Here is a 27,010-nt window from a genome sequence, read left to right as displayed (position 1 = left end):
AATGTGGCTTCTCTGCCTTTGTGCGTGCCCTGTAAGGGAGCCGACTCCTTTCCAGCCGGCCACCCTTAGATTTCCCTCTCCTAGCAGGTAGGAGTGGAGCTGGTGGCATAGTGGTTACCCATTGAGCTGAGATCCGCATGGTCGGCAGTTCAAAACTAACTGCAGTTCCGAGGGAAAAAAGACTGGACGTCCTACTCCTGTAGCCAGTCTGGAAATCTGCAGTGGGTCCCCATGAGTCAGCACTGACACAGTGCAAGTTGTTTGCTGTTTGGGGTTTTCTTTGGTTCCTGAGTGGGGGAGTCAGAGGGGTTCCTGGTTTGGTTCACTTTGCAAACCCAGAGGCGCTCCTTCAACCCTCTCAGATGCCATCATCTAAGAATTGGCTATGAGACACTGACATCGACTAAATGTATCCCAAATCACCAAGTGGCTGGCTGCTTTCAGGATCCCTGGTAGTACAAGGAGTGAGGATTTAGTTATTCACCAAACAGTTGGTGGTCGGAAGTCCCCCTAGGGGGTCTTTGGTGGGGGGTGGGAAGAGCAGTGATCTGCTGCTTTAGAGATGGGGGGGGTGATGAGGAGGAGAAGGAGCCCTGGTGATGTGGTGAGTTACACCCTGGGCTGCTAACCCCAAAGTCAGCAATTCAAAACCACCAGCTGCTCAGAGGGAGAAAGACAGGGCTTTCTACTCCTGTGAAGAGTAACAGTCTCAGAAGCCCACATTGTGAGTCAGCATCGACTTGATAGCAGTGAGTTTAGTGTGGGGTTTGGTCAGTGGTACTGGTGGCAGTGTGCCATGGAGTGGATTCTGATTCATAGCAGCCCATAGCCTGCCCATAGCAATTTCGGGGGCTGTCCCCTTGACTAGAGCAGATTTGCTGAGTCTTTCCTTCTTAGGAGCTGCTGGTGGCTTCGAACCACTGGCCTTGCAGTTAATAGCAAACATGTAACCAGAGCCCACCAGGGCTCCTTCCATAAAGAAGACTGCCTAGGTGAAAACCCAGAAGGCAGTTCTCTTGTCCCCTGGGGTCACTGTGAGTTCACAATCAACCCTTTGGCACCTAGCAACGTGCTGCTGTCGGCTCCGTTGTGAAATGGATAAGCTGGTCAGCACCGCGCAGAAGCATAAAGAAGGTCAGGACTCCTCCTGGAGCGTGGACGCTGCCCCGTTGAGGAAAGGTGACTGGGATGCAGAAGGTGTTGACTTGTGTTCCCCTTAGCCTGAGCCTCCTCAGTCATAGTCGGAGTGGTTGCCACTGTGGGAGAAGCAGGTGCCCATGAGAGCTCACCCCAGGCTATTCGGGGATGTACCACCACGCAACACCACAGGCCAGTGTGTCGGCTCAAAGCAGCGATGGTTGGTGTGGGCCCCTGGTGATGGTCAGGAAACTAAGGCTCTGCCGGACAGGGGTGGCATAAGCTGGGCCTGTGTGCGTGGTTGCCTTCAGCTGCACCTGAGCCGGACAGGAGGCTGAAGAAGTTTGCCTCACGTGCCGGGGCCTGGAGGCTCCTTTGTCTGGTGTTCCTCTTTCCGAATGGTCTCATCCCACCACATTGGATTCACAACTTTTTTGCAACCTGGCAGCTGGCTTCCTCCAGGGAAATCAAAAGCTGCCTCATTTTTTAAAGCGAAGGCCCGGGATTGGCACCGCATCCCTTCTGCCACACTCTGGTGGTCCAGGCACATCGTCAAGCCAGCCCAGATTCGAGGAGAGACAGGCTCCGCCCTCTGGGTCAATGCCAACTCATAGTGGCTCTATAGGGCAGGGGAGAACTGACCCCTGAGACTGAAACTGTTAACAGAAACACAAAGCCCCATCTTTCTCTGGCAGAGAACTGGTTTTGAACTGCAGACCTTGCAGTTAGCAGCGCAACGCTCAACACACTACGCCAAATGCAGAGCAAGGGAATGGCTCCTTGGCAGCTATCTTTAGAGATAGCTGAACACACCTGAGTCTATCTTCAAGCGGCACTGGAGATGCCTAAAGGTTCCTCCTAAGGTCGGAAGCATCTGTGCGTTGGTGGGTGTCCCTGGGTTTAGTTTGCTTCCAAAGGTCCCCAGCCATTGACACCCCTATGTAACTGCCAGTCAGAAATCTACTCTCCTTGACTCTATGGCAACAGTTTGAGTTTGGTAGATGGTTGGATGGTTAGTTGGCTGGCTGGCTGGCTGGCTGGCTGATTGGTTGGTTGGTTGGTTGGTTGGTTGGTTGGTTGGTTGGTTGGTTGGTTGGTTGGTTGGTTGGTTGGTTTGGGAGGGTCTTCACTTAGCTAGTATTCAAAGCATGAGTTTGCCCAAGTTCTGAATCATTTGACAGTGAGTCCTGGTGGCACCATGGATTAGGTGTTGAGCTGCTAACTATAAGGTCGGCAGTTCAACTCCACCAGATGCTCCTTGAGAGAAAGATGAGGCTGTCTGCTCTCATAAAGATTTGGAATCTCAGAAACTCTACATAGGGTGGCTCTGAGTCTGAATCTGGTCGTGGTGGGTCTAGTACCAGCCTGGGTACAGTACCAGTTGGAGTACAGTAGCAGTTTGGGTATAGTACCAGTCTGGATATAGTACAAGTCTGGGTATAGTACCAGTCTGGATAAAGTACAAGTCTGGGTATAGTACCAGTCTGGATATAGTACCAGTCTGGGTACAGTACCAGTCTGGATATAGTACAAGTCTGGGTATAGTACCAGTCTGGATATAGTACCAGTCTGGGTACAATACCAGTCTGGATACAGTACCAGTCTGGGTACAGTACCAGTCTAGGTACAGTACCAGTCTGGGTATAGTACCAGTCTGGATATAGTACCAGTCTGGGTACAGTACCAGTCTGGGTACAGTACCAGTCTGGATATAGTACCAGTCTGGGTACAGTACCAGTCTGGGTACAGTACCAGTCTGGTGGAAAGTGCAGGTTCATTTTTTGATCCTGTTTGGATGGAATTACATCATAGAACAAATGGCAACTTACAAAGCTTCAACTTACAGAGTGATGACTCAGGAAACAGACTCACGTGGCTTTTGTTTATTCCTTTACTTTTCATTTTAAAAGACAGAGAAGTCCCTAATATATGACAGACACTTAAAAGATGAGACCCTAGAAAACAGGGGAAAAGTTCTTAAAAATTAAGAGAGTTTGCTTCTCTCAATTAAATCACGCAAGCATAGGCAGGGCCCAAATGACAGAGTGCCTGCGTCCTGGCCCCTGGCTCCCTCTGTGAGATCACTCTGGCACCTTCAATGCAAGACTACCATTTTGTGGCTTTAAATGGCTGCTTCCCTCCCACATTAGGTGAAGGAAGAAAGGCACCACCCACTTCTGCTCATATCCCATTGGGTCAGACTGAATCACATGACCATAACTAGCTTCAAGGAAGGCTGGGTACTGTAGTCTTTGGCTGGGCATTTGTGTACATAAGCTAAATTCAAAGGGTTGTGTGACAAAAGGAGGGCGCCCAGGTGGTGTAGTGATTATGCAACGGGCTGCTAACCATAAGGTCAGCTGTTCAAAGCCATCAGCTGCTCTACTGGAGAACTAAAAAGTTCTCTACTCCCAAAAAGAGTTAGTCTCAGAAACTCACAGAGGCAGTTCTACCTTGTTCTATAACGTTACTGTGAACTGGAATCAACTGGACGACAGTCAGTTTGTTTTCTGATAACTAAAGGGGAAAGGGGAGTTGGTTATGAGAAGACAGCATGTGGGCAAGGTCAAGAGGGGCAGCCAAAGGCTGGAGGAGCTTATGAAACAGCTCTCATGAGGCTGTGCAGGTTTCACGCTGCAGAAGAGGAGAACCGAGCTAGAGGTCAATGGAGAGTCAGAGGCACACCACGCTGGCTGGTTGGAGCTGTCTCGTCCTGGGCACAGTGAGGTGCTCCTCTGCTTCTCTTTGCCACCATGCACCATGCACGCACAATCCTGAACTCTCCGAGATTCTTCCCTGCCCTGGGGCAAACATCCTCCACTACCCACGTCCTGATGCCATTTTCCTACACAGAAAGTGCTGGGAGGGATACACATCTGGAGACATAGGAAATGGAGAAAGGTGGGTTAAGGAGGCTGTAAATCTCTACAGAAGCAGAAAGCATCGTGTGCGGCTTTTGCCTGGGGATTCCAACTGCCGATCTTACAGCCAGCAGCGCAAACCCTGTGCCCCAGGACTCCTTTCTGCAGTGGAGGGATCGATAAGCTACAGCGTGACCGTCCAATCGGACTCCTCACCTGTTGTGAGAGGATCTCTGGGTTAAAGGTGTCCTTTCACACTTTCAAATGGTTGGAATTTTAAATTAATAATCATAATATTCATAATACATCAGAAATGGCATTCACATTCATTGTCCGCCAGTGAAGTTTCATTAGCGCTTGGCCATGCCCATCACCTGTGTCATGGGCAGCGGCACTTGCACTGGGGCAGAGGTGAAGTGGCCGCACAGACCACGTCTCGCCTGTGCCTACGATACTGATTTTATGGGCCTTTAGAAAGAAAGTTGGCTGACCTTGGCTCTGTCGATACCGATATACCTTTTTTTGCAACAAGTTTATTGACATATAATTCATATATTCTACAATCCAGTAGTTCAACTACATCAAGAAGAGTTGTACGATCGTCACCGCAATCAGTTTTAGAACATTTTCTTTGTTCTTGTACTCATCGTTTTTAGCTCCTGTCTCCCCCCAACCTCCCGTGCTGTGCCCCCAAGTAGCCATTAATCCTCTTGCTGTCTATTGAATTACCTACCCTGGATTTCGTATGCAGAAAAACATTAACAAACTAAAAACTAACAGGAAATACAAGTAAAACAGATTTTAAAAAACCTCAATGGGAAAGAAAGCAGAAAACATTAGAAACTAGAACAAATTTAAATGGATCGTGAAGGAGGTCAAATGACAGGGTGTTAAATTTCAAGCCAACTGCATCTTCAACAATCCACTCTCTAATGCATTCTGTTGCGTGTTGGTAAAGCAAGACCTTTGGTACTTTGTATAGTGTGAGATCCAAGGAGAAATTACTCCAGGTGGAGAGCATCATACTCATCATTTCTTTTTAAAAGCTCACCATGTTTGTTGGCTTGTTTGTTTTTTAATCTCACCACGGCCTGTTTACAGTCCCACCAGTAAATCTTCAATCTCTTGTCTGAACGCTGGCCTCAAGCAAGAGGCAAAACATCCCTGGGAGTGAAAACCAACCAAAGCTATTGCTATCAAGCTGATTCAGATTCATAGCGACCCTGTGACATCGAGTCTACAGGGACCTTGATTGCCTTTCCCTTCCACCAGCCAACACACTGGTCCATGACATTGATCACAGAAAGGAAGAGGCATCAATGAATCTAGGCATCTAGATGAATCTAACGACTCCATGCTTAAACCAGACTAAACTCCCTGCCATCCACCCAATGCCAACTCACAGCGACCCTCCAGAGCAGAATAGAACTGTAGGAAGCCTCGTCTTTCTCTCTCAGAGTAGCCGGCAGGTTCAAAGGTCTGACCTTGTGGTTAAGCCCAATGAGTAACCCACTAGCGCTACCACCTGGGTTATCTCCATGCTAGAGCGTGAGAAATTAACCCGACAAAACTCCAGAGGAGATGTCTAGAGGTCCAGGGGTGTGGGGCATGATGAGATAGCCCTACCAAAGAGAAGGGCAAATGGTGCCTCTGGGCGCCTCCCACAGCTAAACAGAAGGCGCAATGCCTGGTGGTGCCTCTGTGCTTTGGGTGGCAACCCAGCCCTCATTTGAGTGGGCGACTCCAGCCTCTTTAACAAGTGACTGGAAAAGCCACCAGCCACCAGTGATGCACCGCACCAGGGAAGGCTCTACAGCAGGTTCAGGCTGCCCTGTGAGCTACTGGGCCACTGGGCCCTATGTCTCAGCTGAGCCAATGGTGCTTGAAGCAGCAGCGGCAGATAGAGATGCAGTTTAGATTCTTTGGTGGGCCCCTATTGGAGAATCACCAACCCTTGGAATTTAGGAGGGAGTCCTGGTTATGCATTGGGCTGGCAACCCCAAGGTCATTGGTTCAAAGCTACCAGTGGCTCCATGAGAGTAAGATGAGGCTTTCTACTCCCGGGAAGAGTTACAGTTTGGGTAACTCTGAGGTTTAGGGTCGCTGTGAGTGGGAACAGATTCGATGGCAGTAAGCATGGGATTGGGACACGGAGCCCTCCATGGCCTCCCTCCAAAACACCACGCTTCATCCTGTGAGAAGCAGCTCTAGGCCTATTTTGGGGCCCAGTGTTTGTTGACTAACAGCGTAAAAACAACGGGCCCTGGTAGCCAACTGCAATGGACCACCACAAAGGAGTATTCCCAATTGCTGGCAAGTCTCTTTCCAGTTCCCTGTCCCAGAGTAAACAAGTGCAGAGAGGCCAGGCAGAAAAATAACAACAAAAGTTTCCCTGGAGCCTGCATCCCCACCCCCGCCAGCCCCCCACAACACGGATTTGTTGGATCGCAGAGAATCAAAGATCAGGATTAGAATGGTCAAGTTCCCACGGAGAATCGTTCATCGTGTGTTATCCTTTTAAATATGTGCAAGTCCGAGAGCGCTCCGCAGTCAAAGACTATTGATGGCATCGATCCGCTGCCTCGACAGGCAGAGCGTGCGCGCCCAGCAGGAGGGCGGGGCGCCTGGAGATGAAGACGTTGCCCTGTCCGGCTGCGCCTCCCCTCCCACCCGCTGGCCGGACCGGAAGCGAGTTGCAGCAGGAAGTGCACGCAGGTCCAGCCATCAGCTGGAGGAAAACTCATTCTGCAACCGGCACGCGGACATCAGCATGCAAACCCTGCACCCAGTCCCCTGGGGCGGCCAGTGAAGACAGATGCCTGAGGCTTCAGAAGCGCTTCCCAGGCCAGCTGAGGGCTGGTGGTTTTCTGAGAGGCTGTGCTGCAGCAGGCCAGGGGCTGCCACATGCACCCCTGCCACCCAGCGTGCTCCGCTTCTCGCTTCAAGGCCATGTGCCTCCGCTGGGCCCACCCTCTGCTGAAGGCTGGGGACCTGTCCAGTCCCTGGATGGGCTCCGGGAAAGATGATGCTGGGCGAGGGTCTGTTGGTACCAGAGATTTTCATCCAGTTAGTCTTTCTAACAGCAGGGGACATGACAGTGCAGAGGCTCCGGACCGCCCCCCCCCCCACACACACACACACACACAACCAGCAAAGAGAAAACCAAGGAACACAAACCCAGGGCTATTGGGTTGATTCCAATTTAGAGTGACTCTATAAGGCGGGGTAGAGCTGCCTCTGGGTTTCCAGGGCTGAACATCTTTACCAGAGCAGATTGCCACCTCTTTCTCTCACAGTGCAGTTGCTGGGCTCCCTGGGAAGGCGCCTGAATAAGGCGCCAGGCATCCCCAGGTCTGGAAGAGGGAGCAGGGGTTCCCAAAGAGGAAACTAAGTGGGCTTGCTGGACCTAGAAGCCAGGGGGTTGAGTCTTACTGTCAAGGCAGAAAGAGCAAGTACGGAGCCGACCAGAGAGGCAGGCTGGCCAGCCCTCCTTTGGCCTCTGCCCCTTACGAGTTGTGTATCATGTGAATTCCCCGGGTCTCCGTTTCCTCATCTGACATGGGGTGAAACTATGAAACGAGAATGGGGGGTGCCGTGTTCCCTCAACACTGGGCAAAGCAGAACCCACCAAACCCAAACTCGCTGCCATTGAGTCAATGCTGTCATTTTGCTACTATTATGAATCCTAATCTGAATATCTGATATACAGGATGTATTTTCATTGTTACAAATTGAACATAATGAAACATAATTAAGCATAGTGAATCATCACAAAACAATATGTAATTACATATTGTGAAATATTTATGTGTTTTAGGCGAGCCCTGTGAAAGAGTCCTTTGACCCCCAAAAGGGGTCGCGACCCACAGGTTGAGAACCGCTGGTCTAAGGACGGAGAGATCTGTGTTTATTCACCTGTAGTGTTTTTCTTCCCCTTGTTGTGTTTAAGGTTTTAACACTTAAACCCTCATTATCGTTTCCCCGGAGTCGAGACCTCGGGCAGTTGGTTAATTGTCTTAGAGGACTGTTCTGTGCAATTTCACCTGGCCTACTTACAGCTCTGAAGTGAGGTGTGTTTTAATCTGGGTGTTTTAATGACTTTCCCTGAAAAATCCAGATCTGAAAAAAAGAAAAAGAAAAAAAGTCATTAGTGAGGAGGAGGGCAATGCTGGCTGAGGGCCTGGAGGGAAAGCTCTCAGTTTGGACATTAAAGCTGCCCCCAAAGGAGCCCTGATGGGGTAGGGGTTACACGTTGCGCTGGGAACAGGATGGTCAGCAGTTCAGACCCTCCAGCTGCTCAGTGGGAGGAAGATGAGGCTTTCTACTCCTGTAGAGTTTCAGTCTCAGAAGGGTAGTGCGACTCCAGGCTATGTAGTTGCTGGCCGTCAGAATCGACTGACTAGCAAGGAGTTTAGTTGTTGAGTGAGGGGGAGCTTATAGCAGCGGTACATGGACAACACTGGCCACTCCCGAGTGGCCAGAGGGCCTCTGGGTTTGGGTAGGAGGACTGGGGCTGTGTCTGGAGTAGCTGCCCTGCCATTCCTGCAGAGAAGGCCGCACGTCTCCACACACAGGCAAGAGGCTGTGAGCGGGACACCACATTCTTTGTTCGTTTGGTTGGTTTTAGCCTAGAACCTTTTGTACATTGCTAGGAGTTCGCAGGGAGCAGACTCCACCGCCTGCCCACCTGAGACACCGCAGATTAACTGGGCTCCCGACCATGCCCCGTCTCAGGCCTCGTTTATCAGAATCCACCTCTTCAGCCACCACTGGGTCTTCTCTATTGATGCTCCCCTCCCAGAACACGCTCGCACAATGTTCTGTTAGGATCCATAAGGCCATGTGGGGGAAGCAGAGCATCAGTCTTTCGTCCTAGTCTGTCTTAGTCTGGAAGCTCCCATGGTGGTGCAGTGATTAAGCATTCTGCTGAAAACCCAGTAGTCTGTAGTTCAAACCCAACAGTTGACCCCTGTGAGAAAGATGAGGCCACCTTGCTTCCACAAAGTTCACAGTCCTGGGAACCCTATTCTCCTAGCCCCACAGGGTCACACGGAATAGGAGTGTCCTCGGTGTGTTTGGGTCTTCTTGAGCCACCACTGGCCCTGTTGTTGTCTCATGTATTCGGTTCGTGTTGGAATGTGGACAAAGAGCAAGTCCATTGGCCAGTACGTTTCTCCAGCCAGCCGCCCAGTATCCCCCATTCAATAAGTCTTTGTTCATATAATATAATAATGGTGTCAGGTTGTGGAGAGGGCATGATGGTGGTGCAATGGGCAAGCATGCAGCTGTGAATAAGAAGGTTGGCAGTTCAAACCCAGCTAAGGGCATCCCAGGAGAAAGAAGGTGTGGTCTGCTTTCCTAACGATGACAGCCCAGAAAACCCTCTGGGACAGCTCTGCCCTGTCACATGGGGTGTTAGGTGGGATTGACTAGAAAAACAAGTTCTGAGACACTCATATATGCATAAGAAAGAGCTTTCTATCAAAGAGTAATTGTATATCAAGAAAACATCCCAGACCAGTCCAGATCAAGTCCATAGTCTTGATCTTAGTCTGATAGTAGCCCTTAAGTCCGATATTAGTCCATAAATCTCTCTTTAGACTCATGCAGCCTCTGCAATGATGCAAAATGCAGAAAGACCACAGGTCGGTGGGTGGAAAGTCCCTAGGATCCAGTGACAATGGATGCATCTCCAGGGCTCTGGCTGTCATCAGCATAACTCCATGTGGCTTGTTCAACAAGAATGAATAGAGTGTGCATCCTGCCTTCAAAGAGAAGAGAGGAAGTTCCCAGAATCCTCATGAGAAGGACACACCCACAAGGAGGCATCAAGCTGTGACCTGGTTGACGGGCTAGACTCCACCCCTTCACTCTTAATATCCTCAAACTGACCGGAGATTATGTAACTACCCCACCAGAGCTTGAGATGAGCTGCATTCAGCCTGACAGTATTGAGTGGCAGGAAATGCATATGCAAATTAGATGGTTACCCAATGAAGCAATTTGCATTCTTATCCTTAGTCCATCTACATTTTCCTCCTTCTATTAGTTTTATTAGGAGCCCTGGTGTTGTAGTTGATGACGCATTAGGCTGCGATCCAAAAGGTCAGTGGTTCGAACCCACCAGCTCCTGCACAGGTGCACAAGTCTTTTTGCTTCCATAAAGGGTTGTAGTCTCAGAAGCCCTGGGAGCAGTTCGACTCTGTCCTACAGGGGGCCCCTCTGAGTCAGAATCGACTCGATGGCAGTAGATTGGGTTTGGGTTGATTCATTTTATTATTTACTTCCTTTATGCGTCACCTTATAACTTTTCTTCTTTATATAGCACCTTATATTTTGGGGGTGGGGAGTGCTACAGGTGAAATAGCAATGACAAAAGCAAACAAGAAACAAAGACGTGCTTTGAGATAAAAATAACCTCGCGCCGTTTGATACAGACACTAGAAATTTTGCATCAAACAGTAGCGGGGCGTGAAAAGTTCACTGCATTGATGATTAAATGCACTATGATTGATCGATACAGAACGGTTATAAAAAGTTAAGCTTCAGGATTCTGACCAGCAACATAACACGCAGGCATAAACCACCCACTGCTGCTAGAAACCTCAGCGTGGGCCCTGAGGACTGTCAACTTCGTCTAGAGCAGAAATGCTTCTCCTGCGGAGGGGCAGGGGAGCATGTGCCCGAGAGCTTCAGCGTCTGTCTCTTTCTTGTTGAACTTTCAAACCAGAGAGGCGACTGTCTGGAGCGTCGCGTCTTGTCTGGAGCCGGGCAGAAGGCAGGGATCTAGCTTTCCAAGTCCCAGTTCACGGTCTCAACTCCAAACCCAGGAAGCACGGGAACAGCACCTCTAGTGCCGCAGAAATACCGCCTGCATGGCGGGGGCCAGGAGTGGGGGCCTCTTCTTTGCGCCCTGCAAACTGCAAAGGGTGGTGAGATTCTTCTGCCGAGATTCTGTGATCGCTCACGGAGACCGTTGATGACCCAGGCTCCGGAAGGCCTTGCTTCCTCCGTCCCTCCGATCAGCCTTCCCTCTGACTCTGGCACTTCGCAGGGCTGACATTCAAAACAAAACAGACCCAGGACCGTTGAGTCCATTCAAACACACAGCAACCCTGTAGGACAAGGTGGACCGGTTCCTGCAAATTCTCCTCACTGTGAATCTCTGCAGGAAGGGGAAGCCTCATCTTTCCCTCTCCAAGCAGCTGGCAGGTTCGAACCGCTGACCTTGCAGAGATCTTTGTCAAGGTGGGGCCTTGGCTCCCGGTGAAACGGGTTTTGAGGGGTGGGCTTATATCATATGGCGAACAGATTTTAAACCTTACATGTTGAAGCTTAAGGGAAAACACTTGGTGATAAATTGGGGGGGGGGGGGCAACAGCCCAGGTGAGAGATAGGGTCCCCTGATGACAAGCATCATGCAGAAACATTGTAAAGCAAAACTTCAGCTTCACCCTAGACCTCCCGAATCAGACACCAAGGGGAGTGGACTCTTCCAGCCTGCATTTTAATGAGTCATCTAGGATGAATTTGAGAAGCACTGCCTTGGCCCATGGCATTGGTCACGAGGGGACAATAGACAAGGACTCAGTAGGGTGGACCCCATAAGACAGGATCAAGACCAGGTTTGCCACAGTGCCCGCTCCGCCTTTTGTATCCCGTCTCTGCCTCCTGGGGTATTTGAGTGGACCCCTGCCCAAGATCCATGGACGATGGAGGGAGACATTGCAGTGATGGGGACACGGCCTTGTGTCTTTTCCTTTGGAGTCTCGGCCCGTCCTCGTTCACAAGCACAAGAGTGGAAGGAGCGGTCCATTCCTAGTTCATGGGGGAGGGTGTCGGATGGTTTCTCCTTGTTTCACTGGAAACAGGGCACCATGATGTCACCTACCCCAGAGGGAGCCTCTGAGGTCCCTGCCCCTCCTGCTCACAGGTGTGGGAGAGACATCCCCCCCGCCCCACCAGCCATGCACCGAAAGTTGGAGCTGGAAACACAGCTCTTAGGAAGCCCGGCTTTCACACTGAGCCTGGGCTGTGCCCCGTCCTGTCGCCTGAGAGGGTCTGCAGTTAATGTGGGGAAGTGTCCCCAGGATATGAATGGGAGAAGGTTTTAATTCCTATAATACATTCATCAGTTAAAAAAAAAACCCAACCTAATTTCAACCAGCATTAAGCTCAGAGAGTGGGCTCGGTGGGGTGACAGAGCAGGGCTGAGAGAAAGCTTCTATTTTCCCACCGGGTAAAATGCAAACCTGTGCAGGATTCTAGTTGTTTTCAAAGAAACCTCAGGAAGGAGCGCATGGTGGTGGCGGTGGCCACTCTGTCACAGGAGCCGGGCAGCAAGTGGGAAGGCAGGGGAGAGGGGAGGAGGATGGAACACCTAGGGGGAAGGCTGTGCTGACCAGGTACAGGTGGAAACGAGAGGGGCTTCAAGGACAGACCCACCTTCCTTGGCCAAGTCAGTGCTTCCCAACTCGTCCCCACAGCCGAATCCCCCAGATGACTCCTCAGAAGGCAGATTTCAGGGGACACCCTCACCCTACCACCCCCCTCAGAGTGTCCAATTCGAGAGGTCCCGGGTGAGGTCAAAGTTTTCCTACTCAACTTTTCCAGGTGATTCTGTGGCTGCTTATGGAGGGACCCCATTTTGAGAACCACTGGCCTGACACATCGCCATCTCTCACCTTTCTTTCTAGCCTCTCTTTCTAGTCTCTCAGTCTGGCAGCTCCGCTGAAACCTACGAAGCACTTTCACAACATGCAAGCTTCCACTGACGGAAGGGTGTTGGCTGTACACGGGGAGCATTGGCCAGGAGTATGGCCATTTCCCACCTGGAAAATGAACAGCCTACTGCTGAGCCACCTGTTTATAAAATACATTGTTGTTGTTGTTGTTGTTAGGTACCACTGAGTCAATTCTACCTCTTGGCTGCCCTGTGTGCAGAACAAATGTCACCCAGGCCTACACCAGCCTCATAATCGTTGCCATGTTTGAGCCCATTGTTGCAGCCACTGTGTCACTTCATTTCGAGGCGGGTTCTGCTTCCATCTCGCTGCCTCGCTACTTGCCCTGCTGGTGCAGTGGTTTCAAGGTGGGCTGTGATCCCTAAGGTCAGGAGTTGGAAACCACGAGCTGCTTCGAAGAAGAAACCTGGGGCATTTGATTCCTGTTAACAGTGACAGTATTAGAAGCACAGTGGTCCTTCCACCTTGTCCTACAGGGTCTCCATGAGTCTGCATCAACTCAATGGCAGTGAGTTTGGGTCTTTTTAGTTCTGTCCTATGGTGTCCTTCTCCAGGGACTGGTCTCTCCTGACAGCACATCCAAATAGGCCAGGCGAAATCTCACCCTCCGCGCTACTGAAGAGCCTTCTGGTTGTACTTCTTCCCAGATAGATTTGTTCCCGCTTCTTACAGGCCATGGCACGCTCACTATTCTTTGCCAAATGACACAACAGCTTAAATGGAGTCACAACAGCTTAAATGGAGTCAATACTTGTCTTACAGTCCTCATATCTGACTCAACCTGAGGTACCACCGATAATAGGACAGGCCATTACTGGGGGCCCTCAGAAAGAAAAGCGGGGGAAACTTGGCCAATGAACTAGAAGGTGACATTGATTGGGGGGCATCAATGACATCATATAATTGACTTCGGAGACTCTCCGATGTCTGGCTGGGGTCCAAGCCTGTAAGTAAGCACAGCAAGGCCACCAGGGCCTGGTCCCTGCTTCCTCTCTGCTCTCCCAGCCTCACCATCAATGCCTTGGCCTCTTTCTGGTCACACACTTGCAGGCAGGATGGCAACTGCCTCTTCATCCCTCACGTCCCCTGTGCAGGAAGGAAGATGAGGGACCCTCTGAAAGACTACCTTCTAGGCAGGTTTCGCCTTTCTCATCAGGGAAGTGTCCCATTGGACAAAACCATGTCACCTGACCTTGCAACACTGCAAAGGAGGCTGGGAGGTCAAACACCTAGTTGCCAGCCTCCACAGTGCAGGATATACAGGAAGGGCTGCCGGCGCCGGAGGTTGGGTGCTCCATGGACCCTGGAGGGACACCAGAGGCTGAATGACCACGCAGTGCTCAGGTTGAGTACTTACTGATCACTCCAGAAGGTAATTAGGTAAGATTGACCCCCAATGTGGAAAAACGCATCTCCCTTCCAAGCATGGAGTGAAACTGCCCTGGCTCTTGGAGTTATACTAGAAAATGCTTTTTTAAATATTGAAACAAACAAGCAAAGTGATTCGGCTTAGAGAACACAGTTAAATGTGTCATGGGACTAGTGGTCTGCAGAGGCAAACACTGGGGAAGTAGCACATGACACGTTAATGCAACAGAATGTAGGAGCAGGTCACTCGGGGCTCTGATTGGCTAAATCACAGATTTAGGGCTGCTTTCATGTGGCTTAGAGGGCAGTGATGTTCAGGAGTAATAAAAGCCAGAGACCAGGGTTCAAGTCCTGGCAATGTGCCTCAAGCACAGCCACCACCCATCCATGAGTGTGTGAGTGTGTGCAGCTATGCTACTGAATAGGTTTCCGTGGAGGTTTGAGACTAAGACAGACTAGCAAACTTCAGAAAATGCTTAGTGAGAAAGCTCATGGGTCACAATGGCCTGATCCCGTCAGCTAACAAGCTCTGTAGCTTCAGCTGGGGTCCTGGGCCATGGAGTCAGGTCTCTGAACCTCTGTCCCCTCACCTGTAGAAAAGCTCAAGTTCTCTGCCATTGAGTTGAGGATGCCTCAGGGCGACCCTACGGGACAGAGTAGAACTGCCCCACGAGATTATGAGATTATAACTCTTTACAGAAGCAGAAAGCCTCGTCTTTCTCTTGCAGAGCGGCTAGTGGGTTCAAACTGCTGACCATGCAGTTAGTCCAATGGGTAACTCACTACACTATCTGGACTCTCATCTGTAGAACTCAAAAAAACTCATGCATTGAGTCGGTTCTGACTCACGACAACCTTAAAGGACCAAGTAGAACTGCCCGAGGTTTCCGAGACTGTAACTCTGTACAGGAGGAGAAAGTCTCACTTTTCTCCCCCAGAGTGACTGATGGTTTCAAACTGCTGACCTTTCGATTAGCAGCCCAACCCGTAACCAACTACACCACCGGGACTCTGATAGTATTATTGCAGGGTGTTGCTGTCATTCGGTGCCAAGGGTTTCGTTCCAACTCATAGTGACACTATCTACAACCACACCAGATACTGCCTGGTCCTGTGCCAACCTTACAACGATCACTATGTTTGAGTCCATCCCATTGAGGGTCTACCTCCATTTCACCGACTCTCGCTTTACCAAGCACGACGTCCTTTTCCAGAGACTAGTCCCTCCTTGATAACATGGACCAAGTATAGGAGACAAAGTCTCACCATCGTCTTTTCTAAGGAGCATTCTGGCTGTCCTTCCAAGACAGTCCTCATGGTGAGAGCAGGTGTTGCTGGCATCTTAGATGTAGACCAGGGCCACCTTCCAACCTCCTACAGAGCACAGGACAGCTCCCCACAGCGGAGAATGGCCCATCTCCACGTGTCTGGCAGGTGGGGGTTGGGAAACCCTGCTCTGAAGGATCTACCAGCCTTGTCTTGCGGATACTTTCAGGGGTCCTAGGAGGTCAGGGCAGTGACAGAGCTCCGAAGCCTTCAGGGGGAGCCGCTTAAGCATTGGCAGCACCAGGAACGTCAAGGAGACCATGGTAGTCACTGGAACTGGACTGGCCATACGTGGGCTGGTGGGTTTGGGGCCCCAATTCTCTCCCTCTCTGCATTATTGGCAGACAAGTGCAGAAGGCAGAACTAAAATGAGGGTCAGCTTGTTGTGGTTGTGGTTTGCTGATGAGTCCGTTTGGACTCTGGAGGACAGAGGCGAGCTGCCCCTGGGGGTTCAGACCGGCTTTGATCTGTCTGGGAGCAGACTGCCTGCATCTTTCTCCCCAGAGCCGCTGGGGGAGTCCAGTCACCACCATGTTGGCTAGCAGCCAAACGCTCAACCAGCACGCCAGAAGGCTCTCCTGAGGTCAGCTTAGTCCTCCGAAGATGAGTTAGGTCCTTACAGGACAATCTCAGGTCACAAACTCAGACGTACAAGAATGGCTGTCTTCTTTCTTGCCCCGAACTTACTTCCTGCTTCAAGTCCCTAGTCTTCTCAGCGGCAGACACATATCGTAGGGGTACCCATTGCCTCATCCAGGACCCCTGCCCTTTGCCAAGGAATAAGACAACTGGAATGGGAGTGGAGGGGTCACGGTGCATGGTGGGGGAGTGTATCATTGCCGGACTCCGCCTTCTCACGGTGTCTTCTGTTCCTGGGCCTCTGCACGCTCTGTGAGGTCCTCCTCGTCCATTCTGCCCTCAGACATGAGGGCCGTCCTCATTGTCACACTAGGAATTGTGTGAGGCAGCCAGGGCCAGGGACATAAGTTGTAGGGCCACTGTGCCAAATGGCAACCCCAGTTGAATTCAATAGGAAAGGTCTACCCTGTAACCACGTCTTGCTTGCTTACCCCAGTAATGCAATGCTTAAGAGCCCAACTGAAGGGCCGAGGAGTTCAAACCCATGCTGGGGTTCTGTGGGAGGAAGGCTGGGGACTTTCTGGCCCCGTAAGGATCCCATCCGAGCCTGGGAAACGCTGTGGGGCGGTTGTGCTCTGTCACACAGGGTCGCTGCCGGTTGGAACTGACCACACGGAGGGTTTGCTCTGGGGTATGTGCAACTGCTCTTTGCATTGTGTGTCTCAGGACTCGCGCCTTGCCTAACCATCCCTTTAAGTGTTTTTGGTGGGCTCATCTCTCCCATGAGGCAGACGAAGGCCAGCCAGGTCAGGAAAGGCTGGGGGAACACCAGGCCATCTTTCAAGGCTTTGGTTGGCTGAGCCGCAGGTTCAATGCCACACCATTTACAGCCTCCTTCATAGTGCTGGTCAGGCAGAAGATGGAGGGGGTTCAATGAGAACCTGAACTTCCACGGGGAGCTTCATCGTTCCTTCTTGTCACCCACCACCATCATGCTCACACTAACTCATAGTCACAATGACTCATCTCTGGCGTGCTCACCGGGTTCCAAGTGGAGGGGCCTGGTGGCGCAGTGGTGAAGTGCCTTGTTGCCAACCCAACAGAGCAGGAGAAGGATGTGGCAGACAGTTTCCGTCAAGATCTCCAACCTCGGAAGCCCAGCGAGCCGGTTCTCCTCTGTCCCATCGGGTCGCTGTGCGTCAGACTCGCCCCACCAATCACAACTACTCCCTTGAGTGTTTGCGGCACTTTGCCTGGGCAGAGCCCAGGTGGCGCAGCGGTTAGGGCTTGCCCGCTCACTGGACCCACCCACCTTAGGAGAAGCACGTGGCGATCGGCTCCCAGAACAATCTATTGCTGTCTGTCGTTAGGTGCCATGGAGTCGTCGGTTCCGACTCATCGCAGCCTGATGCACAACAGCACGAAGCACCGCCGGTCCTCTGCCACCCTTGCTATTGCTGCGGCTGCTGTGTTGACCCATCCGCCGATGCGCTCCCCGTTGTCACTGCGCCCCCACGTTACCAAGTAGGACGTCCTTCTCTCCTGATGACATGTCCAAAGTACTTCACACGATGTCTCCCCATCCTTGCCTCTAAGGAGCGCATGGCTGGGCTTCTTCCAAGAAAGACTTACTTGTTGGTTCTTTGGGGAGCTGCCCCAAGGTACTCTCAGGATTCTCCACCAGCACCGTCACTCAAACACAGCGGTTCTTCTTCAGTCTTCTCTTTCAAATGTCCCACTCTCACGTGCCTATGAGACCACTGAGAATACCATGGCTGGGGCGGGTGAACCTTGTCCCCAAAGTAACCTCCTTGCTTTTCAACATTCTAAAGAGGCTTTTGTGCAACTGATTTCCTGGATGCACTGCATCATTTTCTCACTCGGCTGCTGCCTCCGTGAGCATCCATAGAGGATCCAAGCAAAACAACATCCCTGACAGCATCAATCTCCTCCCCTCCCCCCCCGTTACTAGGACGTCACCCCCTGGTCTCCTTGTGAGGATCTGGGTCTTCTTTACCTTGTGTCGCAAGCCACACTGAAGGGGCAGTTCCGCTCTGCTGCATCGATCAGAATCAACGTGGAGGTAATCGGTTTGGAGGTGCAAGGACTGTGCTAAGAAGCTCCTATTATCTCAGGGAATCCCTCGGGGGCCACCACACCCTGTGAGGGACACTCGAAGGAGATCTCTTCTACAGATAAGGAAACTGAGGCCCACAGAGGTGCAATCTCTCTCCCAGGTCGCACAAGAAGGGGCCTCATGCAGGCCTCAGGGACTCCTTTAGGCTCCAGTCCCCTAAGAACCTGCTCCTCTGAAACAGATGCTGCACCACTTTGAGAAACAGCCTCCTTCCAGGTGCAAAACCCTCACGGGGGCTTCGGAAACTTGCCAGTGCTGTCAAACCACCTGAGGGTCTTGTTCAAAAGGCAGATGCCCAGGCCTGTGACTACAGGCAGTGTGCACAGCCTGTGTGTACAACCAGACCACAGCTGAGCCTGCACCTGTAGCAGGCAGGCTGTCGGTCCCTCCTCACCACCGCTGACCTTTCTGTCCAGTACAGGTAAGAGAGCTGCCAGGTGGCCATATGAGGAAGTTCCCAGCATTCCTTGGGTCACTTCCTGGCCTTCTCAAGCCCCAATGGCCAGCCGAGAGATTCATCTCAGAGCTGAGTAACCTCACACGCTCTCAGCCCAAGGACCGGTTGGTAACTCCCACCTCTCCGGCAGGGTTTCTAGAAGCTGTAATTAGCCCAGGTGAGGCTCATTACAGCCAGCCTGGAATCCTGCCAGCGCTGCCTAGCTCTCTGCCAGCCCCTTGATTTTAATATCAATAGCAGCCTGACAAGGAAGCTGGGGGGCGGCCAGTCAGAGAGGAATTCTTACACCACCCAGACAGCCCCCCTCTCCCTCTTCCCTCTCCCTCCTCCCCTTCTAGAAGGCCAGGCTTACTCACCCTCCTCCCTCTGCCCATGGTCTGGATCCCAGCTGATCCTCAAAATTAATTGAAGCTCAGAAAATAAGCTTCCTCAATTCCTCTGGGCTTCCTGGGGGGTTGGGCATGTGGCTGTGTCACTCTGGACCCTATCCTGCCCTGGAGTGTCTCCCTGGAGTGTCTCCCCCGTTGGTGGGAGAAACAGCTGTTTGTGCCAACATGAGGCTCCCCCAAGAAGGACCTGAGGCTGGCTTCCAAGCTCCCCACGTGAGGCACCGACACCCTGCAGAGAGCCACCACCGGGTGAGCTGCAGAGAAGAGCAGAGCTCTCAGAGCAGAGCTGCACACCTTCCTTGGTTGCAGTCTTTACAGAAGCCGGCCGCCAAGCCTCCCTGCCGTGGTGCCCACGGGTGGGTTTGAAGCATCCTGAGGCTAGCCGTGGTGGCGACATCATGGGGTACGCCTTAGGCTGCTCACCCACCAGCTCAAATCCACAGGGCTCCTCGAGAGAAAGACGAGGCTTTCTACTCCTGTAAAGTCTGGGAAAGTCACAGGGGCGATTCTGCTCTGTCCTATAAGATCACTCTGAGTTGCCACTGACTCAATGGACAGCGAGTTTGGTTTGGGGTGAGTTGTCTAGACAAAGCACGTGCGACAGTCTTCTTCCTGCAAGGACCAGTCACTAGTGTTTCTCACTACCAGCCACCTCAGCCTCCCGGGCACCACCACCACCGCCATCGCTGAGCATCTATTATGTGAGGTGCTAGATGCAGCCTTTGCCTCTGTGCTTACAGAGAATGCAGGAAGTTCTGGGGTCATCCCCACAGGACCAAGCAGACGGCACAGACGGCAGGCTTAGTTGGATCACTCCACCAAAGCCATGCTGCTAGGTAGTGGTCACCTGCCTGCCTGGCTGTCATGGTTGACACTGAAGCCCATCCCCCAGTGTGCACAGGTCCAAAGGATATGGTCGACACTCGATGACCCTTATGGATGTGGGCAATAGCCGGGGGCTGATTACTGATGTTCAAGGTGAGAGAGGAGAGGGAAAGAGAGACCAGAAGAAATGAGAGAGATGGGAAAAGAAAAATGAAAAAAACATCCTCAGAAGATTGCCCTATCAGTGAATACGAAAGAAAATTATCATCATGATGATGGCGGCGGCAGCAGTGAAGGCCCCCACGCTGTACTTACACTAAGGATTGGAGAAGACGAATTCCAATGGGCTACATTAAGTGGTTACGTGTGGGGATGCAATCCGCATGGTCGACAGTTTGAAACCAACTGTCGCTCCTCGGGAGAAAGACTGGACTTTCTACTCCTGTAAAGAGTTACAATCTCTGGCATGGGTTTGGACTTATGGCAGGTCCGATCCCATGGGCCTCTCATAGTGTCCCATGCCAAAGCAAATTGTAACCCCGAACCATTGCCTGGATTTACCCCATGGGCTTCAGGAACTGAAGCAGGTTGCACAGTGAAAAAATAAAAGTTACAATCTCAAAAAGTCACCGGGGAAGTCCTACCCTGTCCAACTCGGACATTAAGGATAGCTATATGTTGATCTGCGAGTGTGAAAATGTATTGTGAAGAAAAACTACCTCTTTTCAGAAGCCCCAGAAATATAACCAAAGCCAAAACCAGACTGACTGCCATCGAGTCAGTTCTGACTCAGAGAGACCCTATAGGACAGGGTAGAACTGCCCCGGTGGGTTTCAGAGACTGTAACTGTTTATGGGAGTAGAAAGCCTAATTGGTCTCCCTCAGAGCAGCTGGTGAGTTTGAACTACAGACCTTGTGGTTAACAGCCCAGTGTGTAACCATTGTGCCACTAGGGCTCCTCTAGAAATGCCGAGGGCTTCAAAAAGTTCATGGGGAAATGACATTAATTCTTTATTTTTTAATCATTGTATTCAGGGCTCTTACAGCGCTTATCACAATCCATACACACATCCTTATGTCAAACACATTTGTACATATGTTGCCACCATCATTCTCAAAACATGTTTTACTTGAACCCTTCGTATCAGCTCACTTCCCCCCTCCCCCAACTCTCTCCCTCATGAACCCTTGATAATTTATAAATTATTATTTTGCTCATGTCTTACACTGACTGCTGTCTCCCTTCACCCACTTTTCTGTCTACTGTCCCCCTGGGAAGGAGTTATATGTCAATCATTGTGATCAGTTCCCCTTTTCTCCCATCTTCCCCTTACCCCCTGGTATTGCTACTATGATTATTGGTCCTGAGGGGGTTATCTGTCCTGGATTCCCTGTGTTGCGAGGTCTTATCTGTACCAGTGTACATGCTGTGGTCTAGCCAGATTTGTAAAATAGAATTGGGGTCATGATAGTGGGGCGGGAGCATTAAAGACCTAGAAGAAAGTTGTATGTTTCATCGGTGCTATACTGTATCCTGACTGGCTCACCTCTTCCTTGTCACTCTTCTGTGAGGGGATGTCCAGTTGTCTATATATAGACTTTGGGTCTCCACTACACCCTCCCGCATCAACATAATTTTTTGTTCTGGGTCTTAGATGCATCGATACCTCATTTTCACACAGGCTGGTGTGTTTCTTCCATGTGGGCTTTGTTGCTTCTCAGCTAGATGGCCACTTTTTTTTTTTCTTCAAGCCTTTAAGAACCCAGATGCTATATCTTTTGATATCTGGCACCATCAGCTTTCTTCACCACATTTACTTATGCACCCATTTTGTCTTCAGCTATCATGTCCGGGAAGGTAAGCATCACAGAATGCCAGGTTATTAAAACAAAGTATTGTTGCATTGAGGGAGTTCTTGAGTATAGGCCCAATGTCCATCTGCTACCTTAATACTTAACATATAAATATATGTACATAGATCTATTTAATACATGTATTTATCATTATATGCAAATATATCTACATATATATAGATATTTATACCTCTATAGATATCCTTTGCCTCCTAGTTCTTTCCTCTATTTCTTTTTACTTTTCTCTTGTCCCACTATCATGTTTGGCCTACATTCAGGTTTCAGTAATTCCTCTCAGCTACGTTGTCCTTGATCAAGCCCCATTAGGCATCCTATGCCCTCCTCGCCATTGATTTTAGATCACTTGTGTTCCCTTGTCCCTGGGTTTGTTGGCACCTCCCCCTTCATTTTCCCCACCTCCCCCTCTTCCATGTCCCCTCAGAACCATTGGTCCTATTGTTTTTTCCTCTGGATTGTTTATCCCGTCTATCTTATCTAGATATACATTCAAAAACAATAATAATCACAACTTTAAAAAAAAGAAAGAAAAGCCTATAAATAGTTCCAGGTCTGTTTGTTGACCTTTATGAGTGTTGTCCAATCGAGTCTGAGGGGGTGCCATGCCCTGACCTCAAAGTCTATTTTTGGTGTTCCCTGGGGACTTCATTGCTTTGCTCCCCTTGCTGCTCTGTGGCATGTCCTTGGTGTTTTGCCCCGGTGTGGTGGAGTCAGATCGGGCATAATCCTGCACTGTGTCTCCAGTATTGTCCCCCGTGGGGCTGTGGGTCAGTGAGGGAATGTCATGTTTCATGGTGGAGCCTGTCCTACAGTCTTTTCTCTGCATTGGCTACTCTGAGCAGGAATATCATTCTCGGGGCTTGGTGGGTCAGGATGTGCTCCACTCTCTCTCCTTCCTCCTTCGCTTGCTCCCTTGTGCTCTGATCAGACATGTCTCTCTCCCTGAGTTGTAGCTTCAGTGCTGTCCTCTGTAGTACATTCTTCGGGGGCAGTGGGTTGGGGAATGTCCACGTAGCTAGGATTGAGGCCAGCCCCACAATCTTCTCTATTGGTTCTCCACTTCATACTGGTATGTTACATTCACATTTTGGTGTACCGGGTTGAAGTCTGGTCCCTGAAATGAACTCTTAACTCAATTTTTCCACAAAGTTTTTGAAGATCCCAAATTTGCTATGAGGAAAAACAACCCTGTTGAGATGGGCTACTAATAGCCCTTGGGTTCACAGCTCCCCCTCCCCCCAAAGGAAATAGACCCCCCCATGGGGAAAACTCCCCAACCTGGCCATGCGTGTACTTCAGGAGTATCTAGGGAATGTCTGCCAAGTGCAGGGTAGAAGCCCCGCCTACAGCACTGGAAGGCCAGCCCTCTGAGGTGGAGATACTGCATGAGGGTCTCAACAGTGGGCTCAGGGGTCCTAGTGGTCGTGAAGATGGCTCAGGACCAGGCCATATTCTGTTCTGTGGTCTCTGGGGATGCCACGAGGCAGAACTAACTTAAGGGCAGCCACGTGCATAGAACCACCGAGATGGAGCAGGCAATGAGAGGCAGAGCTTGCAGTGGAGTGGACAGATGGATCGTGGAACTAGGAATTGCAATCCACTGTGACAACCATGACCGTGTGTGTGTGTGTGTGTGTGTGTGTGTGTTAGCGTTACTTGAGTACAAAGCAACAGGACTTGGTAAACTCAAGCAGGTTCATGATCCCAGGAGAACAATAGGTATGTGGAGCCCTGGTGCCACAGCGATTAAGTGCTGTTGGAAAGACCCGTGGCTTAATGCAGACGAGCGCTGGCAGCCCGCTCCCATGGAGATGACAGCCTGGGAAGCCCGATAGGGCAGGTCCACTCCAGCCTAACGGGTCCTCATATCTTGGAAGCTACTGGGAGGCGCTTGGCAACAACAGAACAGACTTCCGGGAAGTGGTCGGGAAACATCCTGCAGACGGGCAGCGCGTGTGAGGTCAGAGAGTAGAAACCAGAGAGAGATTGTCCCACAAAGGATCCCGTGGCCTGCTGGGCCCAGGAAGAGCTCCTGGTGGAGGGAGAGGGAGAGGAGACTGAGTGGAAAGAACCACAGTGGGGCCCATGGGCCTGATCCCTCCCTCAACGTAGAGAGAGAGCCATACGCAGGAGAAACCAAGTCAAACTGTGAGTAGGGTCCCACTCCCAGAGACGCCAGCAGGCCAGGATGGAAGCACTCCTGTGGGTTTCCACTGACTGTACATCTAAGCGGGAGTGCAAAGCCTCCTCTTCCCCTTGCAGAACAGCTGGTAGTTTCAAACTGCTGACCTTGCGGTTAGCAGCCCAACACGTACTCCCTCTGCCACCAAGGCTGACCGTGTGAAGGATATACCATGAAGAATGGGGGGGGGGACACAGAGGTGGCTCCAGTGAAAGCAACTAGGGTCTTCCACGCCTCCCAAGTATTTCCTGAAGCTGCCTCCAGAGGAACTCCCGACTCAAGAAAAAAGCCAGCTGCTTCCCTGACTCAGAGAGAGAGAGAGAGAGAAGCAAAATATTTCACCAAATGAGTTTGCCAAGCACACATTTGCACATCTCATCCCCCTGCCCGCCCCCCATTACGTTGATTATATCTTTCCTCCCCAAGAAGGAGGCCAGGAGCCTCCTCCCTGCCCCTCCTCTCCTCCTCCTGTAATCCTCACCCCTCATTTCTCTCCTCTCCCTAGCGCCTCTGCACCCTGCCACCCCTAAGGCGGTGGTGAGATCCCGCCCCACCAACACGCTGCTGGCAGGGAGTTCATTAAAAACCACCACCCTCTCCATTGCCCACCGGGCACTCCCAGCAGCCCCTGGGGCCACGGCGGCAGCGAGAGGAAGCCAGTCACTCAGGAGAGGCTGCTGGCCCCACTCTGAGGACAGCGGGGACCTCCTCGCGGGCACAGTGCGAGGAGCCAGCAAACAGTTAATGGTTTCCTCCCTTGCCGCGAAAGTCAAGGCCGACTCGTGATTCGTGATGTTAATGAAGGTGTCACACGTTGTCTAGAGAAAGTTGTGCCTGGCAATCTTCCCTTTTTCGGATGCCTACCCCAGTGACATTTCATCTTACACCCACCTTAATGAAATGCATAATTAACATATTCTAATTGTGCTGAGCGCCGCGATGATTTTGACAGAACTCACTTTCCATGTCTAATTTGATGCTAATTTAATCTGTTCCTCTCCCGCTGACATGACCTTTCTTGATTGAGTTTCACTGAGGAAATTTTTTGATGGATTGATTTATCAGCATTGCAGAGACAACAAAGGCTCCCAGTGCTCCGCAGAAAATAGGGCGGGAAGGGCCCTGGAAGCCAGGGCGCTCTGAACTCTCGGGCTGGAATGTCCTTCTTCCAAAGAGGGCTTGTCTGAGTCACTGATGGAATTCGGGACATGTGACACATGGGGTGGGGGGTTGATCTGGAGGATAGAGACAGCAAATAGCTTGTGGTGGTTGGGGAGCCGGCACAGAGCACTCCTCTGGGGCCAGTCCAAGGAAGGGTGGCCTCCTACCGTTGCCAAAAGACCAAGAGTTTGAGGCCGATCTACTGGCCACCTGCCTCCACTGACCTGCCCTTCTTGATGCGGCCAGCTGGGTCCGTGGGCGCCACCACCAGGGGGCTTGGGGAGGAAGACAGAGCCCCCGCAGGTGCCATGGAGAAGCAGGGCAACTGTGCCAGCCATAGAGCGCGCATGTCAGAGTTGACCAGCTTTGTGGTCAGCTGAAGGCAGGGAAATGAGCCCAGGGCACAATGGCCAAGCACTCAACTACTCACCCACAGGCCAGCAGTCTACACCCACCAGTGGGTTGGCAGGAGCTGAGACCCCATGATCTCCTCTTGCCAAGATCTCTGCTGAGGGAGCCGCGGGGGGCAGGGGCTGTAGGAGTTGGACACTGCTCAAGGGCCCACACAAGGGAGAAAGAAAGCCCTCCGAACTGAAAAGGAGTTTGTGGGATTTCCCCACTCACTGCTTCCAATGGCTATTGGCATATTGGCTCTTCTGTCCAGTTCTGGTTCTGTATGGAGTTAGGTGGGAGATGATACGCTTCAGATGCCAGGTGATACCCATTCTTGGCATCTAACCAATTCCAGCATGGCCAAGTGGTAGAGGGCAGGTGTAGCCCAGGGTGAGGGGGCTTACTCTCTGGTCCTGTAGACCCAGGGGTCAAGAATGGGGTTGTAGGCAGAGGTGGCTTTGAGAAGAGCAGAGACTCACCCTGCATTGCACAAAGTGGGCCTCGTTTCCCAGCAGCAAGTCTTGGACCCCCGGGGGGCGTTAGACCAGGGTTTCTCACACTTGGCACTATGGGCATTTGGGGCTAGATAATCCTTTGTTATGGGGCTTCCCTGGGCATTGTAGGTTGCTGAGCAGCATCCTAGGTCGCCACCTCTCCTTAGATGCCAGGAACACCCGCTGACCCACCGGTGGCAACCAAAAATGTCTGCAGACTTTGGCCAATATCCTCTGTGCGGCAAAGGTCCCCCAGTGGAGAATCGCCGAGTTTGAGCACCCAGGGATGAGCTCTAGAACCCCCAGAGGGCTGCATTGCTGGCTCTACCGCCCAGTGTCACCTCCCCAGCTAGGCCTGGGCTGACCCCCACTCTAGCACCACGGTCCTCCTACGCCCGTACACACCATTTCTTGTCAACGCAGACATGACCAAGCTCTGTTCAATACTGATTTGTTTATTGTCTGTTTCATCCACTGAGCTATAAGCTCCGTGTTGTCGGCTGGGTGCTCTAGAGAATCAATACTGGTGGTGAACGCTCACAGAGATGAATCAGTAGAGTGGGGTTTACTTTCAGGAGATGGCTTACACAATTATGAGGGCTGGTAAGTGCCAAATCAGGGACCAGTGGGGGGTGCTTCGACTGACGCGCGTGGTCATGGGGGCTGACAAAACCACAATCAGGCACCTAGTTCAGGTGGCCAGCTGAAGGCTTTTCCAAGAGCTGAAGGTCAGACCGTGAAATGAGTATAGGATCGTGTGTGGGAGGGGGCCGGCGGGTTGTCCACACATCCATTAGTAGTGAGTACAGGCCTAACCACCCAAGAAACTCCCTCCCCTCCAACTGATTGGCTGCTCACATCAGACCATAGAACAGAGGGTGATAATGTCCTATCTGCCAGACTCATGGCCACTAAGAATCATGACCTCACCAAGGTGACACACGGTGTTAATCACACTTTTTTTTCAGATCTGTCCCCTTGTACAAAATAATTGAATTATAGGGGCAATAAGAGTATCAAGGAAGAATATGTAAACTCTGTATGCATCCCCCCCCCCACCCCTCGCCTAGGATAAGACTCGCTCC

General features: G+C 51.3%; 1 protein-coding gene and 1 non-coding gene across 3 annotated transcripts in view; both read left to right on the top strand.

The window, feature by feature from the left end:
- The window catches only part of TSHZ2 (teashirt zinc finger homeobox 2), a 494,232-nt gene that overhangs the window by 344,632 nt on the left and 122,590 nt on the right, over nt 1–27,010 (top strand). The window lies entirely within an intron of this gene.
- On the top strand, nt 20,288–20,421 carry LOC142423642 (small nucleolar RNA SNORA42/SNORA80 family). Its single transcript, XR_012779249.1, has one exon. It is a non-coding gene; the product is annotated as a small nucleolar RNA SNORA42/SNORA80 family (small nucleolar RNA).

Source organism: Tenrec ecaudatus, chromosome 12, assembly GCF_050624435.1.
Source record: "Tenrec ecaudatus isolate mTenEca1 chromosome 12, mTenEca1.hap1, whole genome shotgun sequence".
NCBI lineage: Eukaryota > Metazoa > Chordata > Mammalia > Afrosoricida > Tenrecidae > Tenrec > Tenrec ecaudatus.
Note: the sequence above shows the minus strand (reverse complement) of the source record. Positions and strands in the feature narration are given on the sequence as shown.